This window comes from Hevea brasiliensis, chromosome 8 (genome assembly GCF_030052815.1).
Source record: "Hevea brasiliensis isolate MT/VB/25A 57/8 chromosome 8, ASM3005281v1, whole genome shotgun sequence".
Taxonomy (NCBI): domain Eukaryota; kingdom Viridiplantae; phylum Streptophyta; class Magnoliopsida; order Malpighiales; family Euphorbiaceae; genus Hevea; species Hevea brasiliensis.
The window spans coordinates 86,950,446-86,957,448 of record NC_079500.1 but is presented as its reverse complement, the minus strand read 5'-3'; the positions used below and the strand labels follow the sequence as shown (position 1 = coordinate 86,957,448).

The following is a 7,003-nucleotide window of genomic DNA, read 5'->3' as shown; positions in this document are numbered from 1 at the left end:
TTTCAAATCGCACCTCTCTTTACGGAGGTAATCCGGCAATTCATCAGAAATACATCAGGAAAGTCACATACCGTAGGGATGTCCCTTAGTCTTTGGACTCCCCACAGGTGTCTATCACATGTGCCAAGTATGCTTCACACCCCTTTTTAATCATCCTTACGGCTAGTGCGGCCGAAATGATGTTTGATGGCGATAAATGCCTCTCCCGTGTATTACCACATCACCGTACAAAGGAGACCAAAAGTGACTGTCTTGATCTCTGATCAATCATAGCATGATGCACAGCTAACCAATCCATGCCCAAGATGATATCATACTCTCTAAAGGGCATTTCAATCAAGTCTGACAGAAAACATGTCCTTGGATCACCAAAGGGCCAGTCTCTATAGATTCTGTTGACCGGACCTCTTGTCCTAACGGACTAGTTACTAGCACTTCAAAACCCATTTGCACACATGGAGCGACAAGTGAACAAACTATGCTAGCACTAACATATGAATGGGTTGAACCGGATCAAACAATACAAATACTTCTTGATCGGAGATAGAGAATGTACCGGCTACCACATCGAAGTCTCGGCCTCTTCTCATTGTTTCATTGCGTAGATTCTGGTTGAAGCACTTCCTTGTCTGGATCGACCAATTGTGCCACATTTGCAGCGGTGCCTCTACCTCTGCCTCTTCCTCTCTTGGCCCGTGAACCTCGGGAGCGGGACTCAATAGATCCCTCGGCGTAGTAGGAGAGTGGACCATATCTCGGAGCACTAGTACGTCTTTAGCTATATGGCCCTTACCTCCACGATTAAGCGAGCTCAGTGGCCCAATAACATTCCCCATGAATCTTGCCACAAGTCTCACGGCGGGCGTAATGTGAACCCCTGCTCACGACTGGACCTAGGGGTCTGTCGGAAGAATCGGCCCCTACCAAATCTTCCACCTCGACCCCTGCTGGGTCCACTAAACTTCTTTTTCTTTCCAGAGGTAGCACCAGAACTCTGTTCAACTGATTTTTCCCCCTTGTCTTTTTCTAATTTCTCGACTTTTTCCTTCACTGGGTTTGCTTCTGCTTCAACTCTCTCCAATTCAAGTGCTTGAGACATAAGCTCTGAGAAGTTGCTGTGTCGAAATCCTACAACTTGCATCCGTATGCTGGGCTTCAAACCCGTTTCAAATCTCTTGCACCTTGCCTTACTGGTAGTAAGGAGACTCTCCGCATAGTGACTCAGGCGGGAGAACTCCCTCTCATACTCTGCTACTGATCTATACCCTTGCTTCAAACTCAAAAATTCTTGCAATTTCTGATCAACATATGCGTCTGGGATGTATTTCTGTCTGAACTCTCTGATAAAGTCATCCCAGGTTAGCACTGGTGGTTCAGCCAAGCTGTGGGGGATGGTCTTCCACCAGTCATACGCATCCCCTTGCAGTAGAGACACAGAATACTCAAACTTTAATTCATCTTGGCAGTGCAGCTTCTTAAATACTCTGTCCATTCTTTCAAGCCATTGCTCTGCCTCAAGTGGGTCTACTGTACCCTTAAATTCTGCAGCCCCATACTTCAATAATTTATCATATTGTCTGGCTGGAGGCAGTGGTTGTGCCACAGGTGGTTGGGGTGGAGCTTGAGCAGCATACCCTGACCATTTGTTGAAACATTGCGCTATCTCTGTCTGCGAATCAGGCAGGAATTTGCGGCATTTGTGGGGCTGGTGCTGCTGACCCACTGACATTCGGTAAAGCTGGGGCTTCCCCTTGTGCCTCAGCTTCAACAGACTGCTCAACTGAGCGATCCCCTTCTTCCATTTCAAGCTGAAGTTAGGGTATCTCCTGAACAAGTAACACAAGGAGATTTCCCTCCGTTAGTTCATATTCATGATGTAATGCACTGTATGTAACAAATATGGACATTGAGCAGTTGTACTTAACAAAGAAAAGACACAAATTCACAAGCTAAAACATACTTCAAAAATTTTGCTCTGATACCACTAAAACATGTCACACCTTACCCCTCTGTAAGGCATAACATGATCCCGTAGAATACCTAATGAACTACCGAACTTCACCTACCGATAACTCATTAAGTACCCTACAAGGGATTTTAAAACAATTTTCTTATCTTTGACAAGTGGTGAGCATTTCAAATAAGTATTTAAAACATTTAGTTGAAATTAAAACTAATTAATATTTTTGGCCATTTTAGTTTTCCGCAAATTTTATAAAAATTTTGTGAGTTTCCTCTGTATTTTGAGAAAACCGTTCTTGAATACTGTAAAAGCACTTCTAAAAGTTTTTCTCAACCACTACTTCAATTTCAAACTCAATCTCAATCAATTTCTCAAATTCACAAGTTCAATAATTTCTTCAAAATACTGTCCATCAATATCATTTATTCATATTCCATTCAAGACAAACAATTTATATATTCATCATACTAAAATTTACATTTAGGAAGTCCAAACTAAAATTTATTACAACTTTTATACAAACTTTGTACAAGCTGCTCAAGACCCATGTACATGTCCATACATTTATGTGCAATATATACATCAAAAGAAATATTTACAGTTAGGGTATAAATTATACCCGAAGACTTCAAGCTGATGACTTCACACACCTCAGCAGCTCAGTCTGCTGCTCCTCTAATCTCTGTATCTGCGACAGCAATAAAAGCTATCGCTGAGTACTAAGACTCAGTGGTGCACAATATACTAAAATAATCTTTATGCAAAACTTAAAGCACATTCATTCAAAAATTTGACTAAACATGAAAATTAAATACAATCATGCATTGTAAGATTTTACATGTAAACCAAGTTTATTTCAAAGTATCAAAACACATTTCACAAAACCCACGCTTAAATCATGCCATTGAAACAAATAGAATCTCAATAGCAGAGGCTAAGAGAAATCATGTCACAAGGCTAGCTAGCTCAAATATATGGATATCCATTCACATCCTCTTCTACTGGCACACCTCAACACTTCTCCAGAGAAGGAATCAAAATTCGAAACTAATTACCCCCACTAGTCGTGCTAGTGAGGTGTTCAAACATATGGTCATGATACTGTGGTTTTAAAACTTATCTTAACAATTTGCTAAATATTGTCATTTCAAATATACACAATAAATTTCACAATTTGAATCAAAACATCATAAATAAGGTCACAATACTTTCAACAATTCAAAGCAACAATAATATGCATATTTCATTCATTTAATCAATGAATTTTTTTTTTTAAAGCATAGTAATATTGTGCACAAACCTCAAACGAGTCGTCCTTTAGCCTCGACTCGGTTCCTCGGGTTCCTTCCCGATATTCTTTTCAACTGAAACACACAATTTTACAATGTTTCAGTACTAGAACTTAAAATAAATTCAAAATAAACTTAGCTTCACATTTACCTAACTCTAACGTGTTAAATTTGACGTTCTCGAAATTTTGTGTTTCGGGTTACTATTCACTGCACTATTCAAGTCAAATTATTGACTTTCTAAGGCTTAATGGGTATGGGAACTCCAACTTCACCCACATACCACATTTTGGTCACCAAACTTGTTGGTTTTGGTCATTTGTTTAAAGCTTAGGTCATTTTGGCAAAATTGCCAATTTTCGGTTTTGGTTTCCGAAGTTGCACTATTCCATTGGTCGATCTACTGTTGGAATTTGACAAAACTTCCTTCATAGAAAATGTTCCTTATTGTCTTAAGTGTATTCTCATTTTTGGATCACCTCAATCGGAGTTTTGTAGCTCAAGTTATGGCCAAAATAAGTTTACTGTTCACGTGCACTGTTCATACTGCAATTTAGGTGCTGGCAGATTTTTGGTCCAACTTTGGTCAATTATTTGATCAAGTTAAGTTCATAATTTGGTTTCACTTTCTTCATATGAAATGTTGTACTATGTCTTAGGTTTCCATCGGTTCAAGAATCGCCTAAATCCGAGTTTTCTAGAGAGAGTTATAGCTATCCAAACTTTGCTGCTCAACTAAAAATCTGCAGAATTTCAGTACAGAAATTTTAACTTTGCTCGATGATTTGAATGAGTTAATGGCCTAATTTGGGTTGGTGTTCTTCATGAAAGTTTTAGGTCTATATCATATCTAATTGCTGGTAAAATTTCAGGTCAATTTGACCTACCTAGCTCGAGTTATGACCAAATGAACAGTTACTGTTCATTTGGTCAGTTTTGGTGCAGGGCAGCCTGCAATCAATTCACTTTGGTCAATTGTTTTACCAAGTTTTGGTCAGTTTTTGGTCATGGTTCCTTAATGAAAATTGTGCTCTTTTATGTCTATTTTCATCTCCAATTGGTGGAATATCAATTGGACTTGTAAAATTTGAGTTTTGGTCCTTCAAAGTGGGTTTGGTCATGCTGCCAGCAGCATGACCATTGACCTACGAATTTAGCTAATTTTTCCACCATTCCCATCCAATTTATTTGGTCCTAATTGATCATTATTTCATGTCACAATAGGTTAAACATGCCATTTATGCATTTCTCCAAATTTTAGTCCATAAACCCTAGCATTGAAACCTTAATCTCACTAACTCTTGCATTTAACTACTTCTAATAATTTTAATGTTAATCATTTCACTAAGTAAAGCTTCTAAACTCACTCAATTGCATCATATTCATGCAAACCACACTCCTCTCAAGCTGCCCAAAATTTCAATTTAATTCTTTCCCCATATTTGTTTCATTTAAATCAAGTTATTAGCTCACTTAATTACCTAAACATGCATTTGAATGGAAAAGTAACAATTTAACATACTAACCTTTTGTTAAAGCTTCAAAACCCTATCTTTAATTCTTCTTTCTTCTTGTAATCTCCTTCTTAAGTTGCAATAACAAGCTCTAGGGTGGTTTTTAAGAGAGTTATTTGGATTAAGTGAAGAAAATTAAGCTTAAATGTAAGCTTAAATGGAGGACCATTCATGGAGGAATTTGGGAGGAAAGTGGGGTGGCAAGGAAGAAGAAAATCCTAATTTTTTCCTTTGGTTTCCTTTACGTTTTTTTTTTGTTGGATTATGGAAGACCCCTAATTCCCAAATTAAATAATTAAATTTATTACTTTTGTTATTAAATAATTCATTATTTCATAACTTTTGTACTTTTCATTTTCATGTCTTTTTATCTTTTTTTTTTTCTATTAGTTCTTTAATTTAATTCTCGATTCAAATTTTCTTTTCTCCGATTTTATTTGTGATTAGGTCGAGTCACTCTCGGGTCAATTGACCAAATTGCCCCTACTTTGCTCATCGGTTTGCAAATAATCCAATATTTCTTCCGGCTCCCTGACCTAATTATTTGACTGACTTAACAGTTCTTTTTCATGATTTTCTCTTTTCCACTGTGTTCATAAGGGTCCTAAGGACCGCAGCGTCACTTTTTACGGTTCAAAATTTGAGTTTAAAACGACTTGCGATGCGTTCAGGAGGTCACTCATCATTTGTGACTCTCGGCTCGTTTAACCTCTTATGTTTTGTTTTTCTTATTTATAGTTAACTAATTAAACATTACTAATTATTTGTGTTTATGGCTTCTCAAGTTGTCTTAAGTGTGGCCCTAATCCCATTAATTGTCCGGACCGACACCGGTCTCCGGAACAGTGAAATATACCAGGCTATATAACGGGGGTGTTACAAAGTTAGTGGAAGCTGCTATAAAAGTTAAAAAGGTTAGAATAAGTAAACAGACCAGAAGAGAGAGATAGTAGAAGAGAGGCTCGGGTCAGTCTAGTTCATCTCCTGCACCTGGGAAGAAGTTCAAAGGTCCACTTGCATAGAGTTCAGGTCAACCTCAAGGTCAGGGTCAGTCTCAGGAGCCCAGGCCACAGTTCACCACTAGGAGAGGTCAGTCCACACCATCAGTGGGCAGCTCTCCAGGATGGTTTAGGAGACCAGCCCCAGCATCTTCTGCATGTTCGCATTGCCTGAAGTGGCATAAGGGGGAGTGTTGGAGAGTGATGGGTGCCTGCCTAAGGTATGGGTTGACAGAGCATCGGTTAAGGAATTGTCCATGCAGAATTACTACAGCTACTCCAACACAATTTGATAGATCTGCTCCTGCACCACAAAGGGGTAGGAAATCTGGCAAATCTGAGGCAGAGGGACCATCACAGAGGCCTGCATCTGAGCCAGCAGAGAGGCCTGAGGGCAGAGCACCTGCCAGAGCCTATGCCATAAGAGCTCAGGAGGAGCAAGATGCCCCGGACATCATCAGGGGTACGTTCTCCCTCTATAATACATCTATGCATGTATTGGTGGATCTAGGATCCACTCATTCATACATCTGCATCAACCTACCCGTAGAAAGAGGGATACTAGTAGGGGAGAGTGACCAAGAAATCCTAGTCCCTAATCCATTGGGCCACAGTGTAGTGGTGAACAAAGTGTACAAAGGTTGCTCATTAAGGATTCAGGGGTATGAATACTTGGCAGACCTGATTGAGTTGCCTTTCCATGAGTTTGATGTGATTTTGGGAATGGACTAGTTGTTACGTCATCAGGCAATGGTTGATTGTAAACTGAAGAGGATTTCCTTGAAAACTTCTGAGGGTAATGAGATTACGGTTGTGGGGGAAAGGACAGATTTTTTGTCCAATGTTATCTCAGTCACAGTTGTAAGAAAACTGATGAGAAAAGGCTGTGAAGCCTACCTAGCACATGTGGTGGACACTAGGCAGGCTAAGCCAAGTCTGTGTGACATACCCATTGTAAGAGACTTCCCAGATGTATTCCCTGAAGAATTGCCTAGTTTGCCACCAGAAAGGGAAGTTGAATTTGCTATTGAGATACTGCCGGGTACAGCACCAATCTCTATTGCTCCTTATAGGATGGCACTTACTGAGTTAAACGAGCTAAAAATCTAGTTGCAGGAGTTACTGGATAAGGGTTTATATGCCCCAGAGTGTTACCATGGGGAGCTCCAGTGCTGTTTATAAAGAAGAAAGATGGGACTTTGAGGTTATGCATCGATTACCAGTAGTTGAATAAAGTGA

At 39.5% G+C, this 7,003-nt stretch overlaps 1 long non-coding RNA gene across 1 annotated transcript; it reads right to left on the bottom strand.

The window, feature by feature from the left end:
- Window positions 1–2,451: 2,451 nt before the first annotated feature.
- On the bottom strand, window positions 2,452–4,987 carry LOC131182531 (uncharacterized). Its single transcript, XR_009150810.1, has 3 exons — window positions 4,779–4,987; window positions 3,264–3,327; window positions 2,452–2,651 (listed from the first exon to the last, which is right to left on the bottom strand). It is a non-coding gene; the product is annotated as an uncharacterized LOC131182531 (long non-coding RNA).
- Window positions 4,988–7,003: the final 2,016 nt, after the last annotated feature.